This window comes from Balaenoptera borealis, assembly GCF_965194805.1.
Source record: "Balaenoptera borealis genome assembly, chromosome: 9".
Classification (NCBI taxonomy): Eukaryota; Metazoa; Chordata; class Mammalia; order Artiodactyla; family Balaenopteridae; genus Balaenoptera; species Balaenoptera borealis.
Window position 1 is genome coordinate 37,021,949 of NC_138873.1, and position 9,484 is coordinate 37,031,432.

The window sequence follows — 9,484 nt, forward strand, 5'->3', positions numbered from 1 at the left end:
ATCCCACTCCTAGGCATATATCTGGAGAAAATTTTAATTCGAAAAGGTAGGGAATTCCCTCGCAGTCCAGTGGTTAGGACCAGGCACTTTCACTGTGGAGGGCCCAGGTTCAATCCCTGAAAAGATACACGCATCATAATGTTCATAGCAGCACTACTTAACAACAGCCAAGACATGGAAGCAACCTAAATGTCCATGGACAGAGGAATGGATAAAGAAGATGCGATATATATATATATATATATATATATATATATATATATATATGTAATGGGATACTACTCAGCCATAAAAAAGAACAAAATAATGCCATTTGCAGCAACATGGATGGACCTAGAGATTACCATACTAAGTGAAGTAAGTCAGAAAGAGAAAGACAAATACTACACGATATCACTTATATGTGAAATCTAAAATATGACACAAAGGAACATATTTACGAAACAGAAACAGACTCAGACATAGAAAACAAACTTATGGTTACCAAAGGGGAAAGGGTGTGGGGGAGGGATAAGTTAGGAGTTTGGGATTAGCAGATACACACACTATATATATATAAAATAAACAACAAGGTCCTACTGTATAGCACAGGGAACTACATTCAATATCCTGTAATAAACCATAATGGAAAAGAATATGAAAAAGAATATATATATATATAACTGAATCACTTTGCTGTACACCTGAAACTAACACAACATTGTATTGTAAATCAACTACACTTCAATAAAAAATAAATAAAAGATATAGTACAATGATGCATGCAAGGCACCAAGTGGGATGTCCAGCCCACAGCAAATAAACATTAGTTTGTTTTAGCACTATGAGATTCCTGGCTTTTTCTGTTCATACGGTTCTGTGGGATAAATAATCTGGGAGAGTTGGGCCTTTTAGCCCTTAAAATATTTTACTTAGGTCTCCCTCCCCTATGACTAGAGCTCTAGCTGAGACATCGCCTCAAAGGACACAGAGCAAATGAAAGTGTCATGAAACAAAATTATGAACAGAAGGATTCATAAGTTTGAGGGATAAATCCAAGAATATCTGCTTTTAATTCTGCCCTCCCTACTCTCGTCTTCAGAACCATGTCCCTTACAAAAAATTTCAACTCCAAGAGAAGAGTCGATTTCAGGATGTCTTCTTGACTCTGTTCCTAGTAAGCGTCCCAGTAATCTTAGACCCTTTATAAACCTTATGAAATTATAAATAAGTCATTGTTTTAAAAATTGTTATAAATAACTTGGTTCATTTACCCTATTTCTTCTTTTAGATTATGAACTTTGTGAAGCCTAGCCTCTTCCTGTTTTTCTCACTGTACCCAATGTTTAAGTTCCATGAATGATCCAAAGATCATTAATGCCTTAACATTACATGCACTTGGACTCATGTTGTGCTTTTATCACCTACTTGTTGGGTATCCTTGGGAAAGTTGCTTCAATTCTCTGAACCTTGGTTTCTTTGCTCATAAAATGAAGGCAACCTTGCAGAGTTCTCACGAATCTTGGTAGTAATACCTGGAAAACCCTTAACACATAATAAGACTTCAATAAAAGGTCACAATCAGTGTTTCTCTCCTTTAAGTTGTCTAATATGATTATTATCACCACGGTGGGCACCATTTCTATGCTTATCATTGGCCCAGATTCCCACGAACTAAAGGAAAACAGAAGAAAGGATATAGAAAAAGCCAGAGAAGCATGATGAGAGCAGAAAGATTTTGCTAAAACCAAATCAGCAAACACAGGACCATAAATGTATTCCACCATCCAAAGGTGACGGTGGCTTCATCATGCTGATAAAAGAGAACACTGGTGAGATAGTGCCACTTAGTGGTGGTCTCTTAATATTACATGCAGCGACTTCGTGAGCGGTGGGGAAATACTAATAATTGCCAAAGGAGCCTCCAGTTTATTCCTCTTGTCTCTTTTGAGGTGGGGATGTACCGCTTGTGCATTCCTCTCTCTCACCCATCCTGACTGGGGCTGTGGACAGCGCTGTGCTCGCAGACCTGCTCAGCAGCACTTTGTTGTTTGCTTGTTACTTCTACATTAATAGTCAGATCCTCTCTGGGCTTATAAATTAACTCATTAGCAACAAGTCAGCAATCCAACATATTAATCAATCACAAAGCAACAAAGGATGATGAGATTCTTGACATTTGCAAGTTAAGCTGTGGCCTTGATCACCATTTCCCCATCTGCAAAGAAGGAAGAAAATACTCATTTTTTTATAAGTTTATCAAAATTAAGTTCATAAAATTATGAACGTTTAAGGAAGAATGTTTTATCTATCATGATAGCGCATTCTGCAGTTACTTACTCAAAATTACAATCTTTTAAACACAATGATGTTAAGTGAGGAGTTTTACAGTGCTCTACAGACATTCAGCCCCGAGTCCCTGGGAAAGAGAAAATAAGCAGATTCAATTAACACTATATTATTTATTCACTTGTTCATAGTAGGATCTATGAAGACAAACTAACTCTACCAATAAAAGAAAAATCCAATAGCCCAAGTATAAAGCAGCATACCCTTCAACTGTAAGGAAATCTTTTTTTAAAGTTTAGAATTTTAGAATTAGAAGGCACTTTAAAAATTGGAAGGTTCAGCTCCTTCTTTTACAGATGACTCTTTGTTTATCTAACTCACATATTTTGTGATTTTGTCTTTTACCCTTGCCTGCTGTGTTAGGATTTGTTACAGAGCAGTCTGGTTCTATTAACAAGTCAGGCTGTAAAACACCTTCTACAATGTGTCATTTATTTGGAGAGAGGGAGCCTGGGAGAGAATTAGAAACAGCTGAAGGCATATACAAGCCCATCGCTGCTCCGGTTTTAAAGGCAGTTTAAAAGCTCAGATGACGAGAGAATAGGCAGAAACAGAAAGTTAGAGCAGGACAGAGGCTGCTGCTGTCTCTCTGGCCCTAGACGGGCCCTGGCCTCAGAGACAGGAAGGACCATCCCTGCAGTTTGATATGCCTCCTCCCCAACACCCTGCCACCCAGCCTCACGTGGGCATGGAAGGAGAGGGGAACACATGTGTCCCAATCCTGAATGCCCTTGCTTTATAGAAATGCCATGGCTTTTGGACCAATGGCATCTCTTCTGGTAGAAGTTGGAAAACATCTCCCAGATAGACTGATTTTGTTCATTAAATTAACATTTTTGAGCTCCTGACTTGGGCTATTCTACAAATCTCTCAACGATTTTCAGGCCTTTGGGCAAGTTGATTCCATCCCTGAAGGGCATCTCCTTTTTACACCTCCACCACCACCATCACCATCTTCTTGTCACCACATCTAGGGGAATATCGTGCTAGGTTCTAGGTTCTGAAGATAAAAGATGGATCAGACAGAGTGTCTACCCCCAGGAACCTTTCTGTCTAGTATCACCATCATGACAAAACTGCCTGAGAAATATTCCCTGAGCTCAGAAACGTACTTCCAAAAAGTTAAAGAATTCTTCTGTGGCTTCATGGTTTGCCATTTGATTTTCGCACCTTCTGAGGTCAAGTCCCACTTTGAAATGACAGGGGCAACCACCAGAAAAGAAACTTGACCTAATTTGTAAGCTCAAAAATTACCATTTCAATTAAGTTGAACCAAAGACACATGCAGAACCTGATTTGTCCCTAGAGAAAGCTTGAGATGCACTTTACCTAGAAGAAACTTTCTGTTCCATATCCCCTTCCAAGCTCTGAAATATGATTCCTTGGCAATATAGCCACTTCAGTATTTACATAATAATGGCATATTCTGACACAGCCTCTCTCTCTGTGTGTGAAATGATCTCCCCACATGGGAGAACTTGATGACTTCCAGGATTCCCACACTGCTATTCTAGAAAGTCCTAGGAGGCGGTATGGATACTAGAAAATACATGAGCTGTGGTGCTATAAAGTTTCAGTCCTGACACAGCAACTTAATAGGTGTAAAATCTTGGGCAAATTATTTAACCTTTCTGAGCCTGTTTCCTCACCTGCAGAAAGCAGATAATGATACTCTTGAAGGATGGTACAAATTTGAGTAATATGGCAGAACTCCTAGTGAAGCGTCTGGCACAAATGAGCTGTTCTTTAAAGAAAGGTATTATCACTGCCATCTAAATACTCCTTGTACTCACTTCCTGATACCCTCTCACAACACCATGCAAGACCACCTGCCTGTCCTGTGCTTTCAGTGAGGCCAAACCCTTCAGTTTTAGTATCTGTCCTTGTATTTAATTGTTTTCCTAGAGTCAATGTTCGTTGCCACCACTTGTAATATTCACCACTTGCTGCCTTTGTTGTTTGCTGTTCCCTCGCTTGTTTTCTTCCCTCTTCCATCAAACTTCCTCTATACTTCCTGGCCTGAATGTTGCTGTGGTTTGCCTTTTATGACTCTTAAAAAGCACTGAAGTATCTCTATTCTTTCTGAACATTAAACCAAGAGACCATTAAGTGCCATCTTGGACCCAATCCAATCAGGTTTTGGTTCAATGGCTTAACGCTGGATGCTCTGGTTCAGTTTGTCTTCTTTTTCCTGTTAGACACACTTTAAAAATTCCCCGCGCCCCCCCTTTAATCCTCTGGGTTCCATGCCACTCCAGATGTATAAGATTACTAGAATTTTGGCCTCTGGGATAACTGAGGTGTTGCTACAAAACATATAGGTTTACTCTTTAACAGTTAGGAATGTGCTAGAACAATAGCATTTCTTTTAGTTAGAAGTTGAAAAAAAAAATTCCAAATTGTTGAAAGCTGCATATTATCAGAATTGTTTTCTGGCTTTCTTTTAATATAATTTATTCTATATATTACTTAACTTGGCTGCTGTTTTATAGGAGTAACTATTTTTCTTTATTTAACAGGAAAATGCTACTGCTGAGTACGTACGATAGTATCATTTCTTTTTCTGTGTGCGGAGAAGGATTCTGCTACCTGGTCTAAGATACCTGATAGGTCACCGTGTAGCAGCTCCCAAAACAGTGGGTGGCATCACGGACCTCTGTGAAATTCACCTGGAACCCTGCCTTATTCCTGATGACGCATGCTGATGGACAGCGGAAAACTGTAACTTCAGTCATTCTAGAGGGATAAAAGTTCCAGTCTGTTCCATCTGATAAGGATGGAGTGATAGAGCAGCTGAAGATTCTTGTACAATTATGAAACACTTCAGTCACTGAAGGTGGGCATCAGTGGAGAAGATTTGGGGGCTTGCCAGAAAACTGGTGTAAGGGATTATTAACTCAGATAATAATTTAAAACAAAAAACAAAACAAAACAGTAATGTTGTCTTTATACATGCAGAACCCCTCCACTCTGTAATCCAGATGTGTCCAGGGGTGACTCTAACACACCCATTAATGGCAATTAGCTTGGAGCCAAACTGTTCTTGCTCAGCTTAAGGTTAACTGTTAAGAAGGCACATCTTTCTTGGCAATGTCCTGCCACCACCCTCAGCCACCACAGACAGGGTACACTCTACAGCTGCTCATTTGAGCAGAAAGCCCTCCCTTACCTCTGTCGTTAATGGCTGGTTTTATGGGGGACTGGTGCCCACTCTGACTTTTTTGCTGCACTGTAATACCGCACCACCAGCAAGAAAAGTGGCAAAAAAGAACAAAGCCCAATCTCTTTCCCTTGAGCAAATATTCCTTTTGTAATATTCCTCCACTCCCAGACATACTATCCTACATTTTTCTTCGGGGAGCTGAATTGCTCTGCTTAACCTAGTAACTTAACTGATCAAAGCCTTCCTCGAATTCCCCTCATCTTTCCAGAGTCTCTGTGGCCAACCTCCAGAGCCCTTCTACACTACTTTAAAAAGGGGTTACATGTGAAAATTGTGTGTTTACTTTATTTCCTCACTCATTTTAATATAAATGTAACATCCATTTTCTGCCAATTATAATTCATCAACAATAGGAGGAGTTTAATTTTAAGCATTTTCATTTTGGACCTATAGACTGCAGCTTCTTAACCGCAACATTAGTGACATTTGCGCCAGATAATTCTTTGTTGTGGGAGGTTGTTGTGTGCTTTGTGGGAACTTTATTAGCAGCCCTGACATCTGCCTTTTAGATGCACACTCCCCTGCTTCGTGACAACCAGACATGTCTCCAAACATTGCCACATGATCGGGGCAAAGTCACCCCGAGATTGAGAGTCGCTGATATAAACCAACTATTAACCTTTTTATCAATGAAGATATAGCAGGCAGAAGCATCATTTCTTCCTTGGGTGTCTAAAGGAAAAAAAGAAAAGAAAGTAGGTTTTGGTCAGACATGGTCTCTTTTCTTTCATCAGTTCCTAAAAGTATTTTTTTTTTTTTAAACTTTGGTTTGTTTATTTATTTATTTATTTATTTATTTATGGCTGTGTTGGGTCTTCGTTTCTGTGCAAGGGCTTTCTCCAGTTGCGGCGAGCGGGGGCCACTCTTCATCGCGGTGCGCGGGCCTCTCACTGTCGCGGCCTCTCATTGCGGAGCACAGGCTCCAGACGCGCAGGCTCAGTAGTTGTGGCTCACAGGCCTAGTTGCTCCGCGGCATGTGGGATCCTCCCAGATCAGGGCTCGAACCCGTGTCCCCTGCATTGGCAGGCAGATTCTCAACCACTGCGCCACCAGGGAAGCCCTAAAAGTATTTTTATAAATGTTTTCTGGGCAAATTTTCTCAGATCAATCCATTGCTATCTGTTCTCTTGCCCAATGCTTTACCTAAATGACAGTACATGAAATCTATTTTATACACAGGATCTCATTTAATTTCCACAGTAATAAGATGTGGTACTCACAGCCAGTTAGCTGGGAAGCAGCAGGGTGTCATGGAAAGGAAGATTTGGAGGAAGACAGGCCAGAGCTTCAATTCTGGCAGCCCTGTTCACTGGCTATGAAAACTTAGAATAGATACATGAATATGTATAACTGAATCACTTTGCTGTACACCTGAAACTATCACAACATTGTTAATCAACTATACTCCAATATAAAATAAAAAGTTAAAAAAAAAAAAGAAAAAAAAGTCAGGCCAGTTCTTCAGCTTCTGTGCCACTCAGTTTTCTCTTGGAAATGTGCGATTATTATCTTGGAGCAATGTTGGGTGAATTAAAATGAGGAAAGATGTGTGACAATATATCTCACTTAGTGGAGGCTTAAGCAGTGATAGCTTTTTTTTATTAGAACACCAAGACCAGAGCTTTGTGGACTACCCCACAGCTGCATATTGAAGCAGCTTTCTCAATAGCAGCAGATTTTGCCCCCATTCTGGTCACAGACCTCTTTAAGGATCTGATAAATAGAAAAACCCTCAAATGCAACACAATTTCAGGAGATTTCCATATTCCCCAGAAGTGTATATTAAACCCAAGGGATGAATCCCTCTAATGAGAGCCTTCTGATTTCACCTTTTCTTCTAGTTGACTCAGTAAGTGATACAAATTGTTTTCCTTGCCCATTGCTTTAAACTGGCACCCCCTTCTGGGGAAACAAATGGGTTCCAAGTCCCCTGATGTTAGTGGTTGGCCAACACGGCTTTGAAATAAGCCATCGGTCTGGTAGAGTGCAAACAGGCTTGCCAATCTCCCAGCAATAGACATTTAGCCTCAGAGAGAAGTAAACCTTTGACGTGTTAAACGCCTCAGATACAGAGGTTGCATATTACTACAACATAACCCAGTCTAGACTTCACTTCCTATTTCAGTGAGAAAATAGAGGCAATCAGAAGAGAACTCCACAATCTCCCACGACCACAACTGTCATTAATTAGTCACCATATATTCTCCCTTCCTCATGTTTTATGGATGAATGCTCCATATTCCTAAGACCAATCTTTCATCTCGTACCCTAGATTGTATCCTCTTCTATCTACTCAAGGCCGTCATTCCAGTATTTCTCTCCTTTGTCTCCTACAATACATCATTAATTTTCCCTCTCTATTAGATCACCTCCATCAGTAAACAAAAATACTGTAACATCTCCTGTCTTAAAAAGAAATCTTTCCTCCAGTAGCCCCACTCATTTTAAATGGGTTGCATTTCTCACTCCTGTTCTCTCTGGAACCATCTCCAGGTAGGGTTCTGCTTGCCCCAACAGACCAAATCTGCTCTTGTCAAGGTCAGTAGTGACAATGAATTTGCTAAATCCAGTAGTCAAATCTGTCTTTATCTGATACAATGTTGACTTAATTGATCACATTCCTTCCTTCTTGAAGTATTTTCTTCATTTGGCCTCCAGAACACAACCACGTCTTAGTCCTCTACCTAGTTCACTGGCCACTTCTTTCTGGTCTCCCAAACTCTAAACGTTGGTTTGCCTGAGAGCTGAGGCTTCACACATCTTTTCTTCTTCATCCACACTTTTCCACCAGGTGGTCTCATCCAGTTGCTTGGTTTTACAAACCATCTTATGTGCTGATGACACAAAGTTGTCACCTTTCCCCTGACCTCCTGATTTATCTCTCTACTAGGATCTCTAATAGGTATCTCAACATGTCCTAAATTAAACTTCTGATTCCTACCCTTCCCCACAACCTACTCTTCTTGCAGTTTTCTCTGGCTCAATACATAGCAACTCCATTCTTTCAGTTGGTCAGGCCAAAATTCATGGAGTCATCCTTGACTCCTCTCTTTCTCTCGTACCCCATGTCCAATCTGTCACAAATCCTGTTAGTCCCACCTTTAAATTGTACCCCAAATTTAACATCTCACCACCTCCACTACTAGAATCCTGGATTAAACCAAAATCATCTCCCCAAAGAATTACTTCAATAGACTCCTAACTGGTCTCCCAACTTCCTTCCTCCCTATACAGTCTATTTTCCATTTACCCTCTCTCATTGAGTCCTTCAGTATGCATGTCAATAAGTGCCTTTAAAAACTGGTACCATCAGTTGTTGATAGAATTAGGACAGATAGTTGAGACAGGCCCTGACCAACTTTTGGGGATTCTTCAGCACTTGAGGTGTCAGGGGGTTGTGATTTCAACATGGAATTGTATTCACTCCCTAGCCATTTACACTAATCTCTAAAGTCCTCTAGCTATGGCTAGCCTCCAAACCTTCCAGTACTTTTGTCACTCCTAACTAATGTCTCCCTTCCAAAGCATTTTCCTTGTGCCTCTGTTAAAATGTTTATAGATTGCTTGCCTTGAAGCAGAGTTCCTTATCTCTCCCTCTAGTCAGAGGTTGAATTGCTAAAAGGCAAGATTTTGGTGCATTATGGCATAACCTTCCTCCACCTCCTCCACACTCCAACCCCTCTGCCCCTCCCCAAGGAACCGCAATCCCTTTAAAAGTTTGATGGAGTTCAGTTGAACGGAGTTTAGCAAACAAGCAACGCATACCTAGATGTTCCAAGTACAGTGCCTCTGCCTTGGATGGTGCGATGCCCAACGGCAGCCACTAGGGCCAGGAAGGTGGAAGACTGGACAGAACGCCGGGAGAAAACCAGGGTGAGGAAATGGAGAAGGAGGAAGGAGAGGAGGAGAGGGAAGGAGGGGTAGGGAGGAAGA

At 40.8% G+C, this 9,484-nt stretch overlaps 1 long non-coding RNA gene across 4 annotated transcripts; it reads right to left on the reverse strand.

The window, feature by feature from the left end:
• Positions 1-258: 258 nt before the first annotated feature.
• Positions 259-9,436, reverse strand: LOC309635291. Of its 4 annotated transcripts, XR_014248732.1 has the most exons (5): positions 9,317-9,436; positions 6,772-6,873; positions 6,171-6,223; positions 2,320-2,398; positions 259-2,197 (listed from the first exon to the last, which is right to left on the reverse strand). It is a non-coding gene; the product is annotated as an uncharacterized lncRNA (long non-coding RNA). The 4 variants fall into 4 exon arrangements; XR_014248733.1 differs by having other exon boundaries at positions 6,171-6,873; XR_014248734.1 differs by lacking the exon at positions 9,317-9,436 and having other exon boundaries at positions 6,772-7,566.
• Positions 9,437-9,484: the final 48 nt, after the last annotated feature.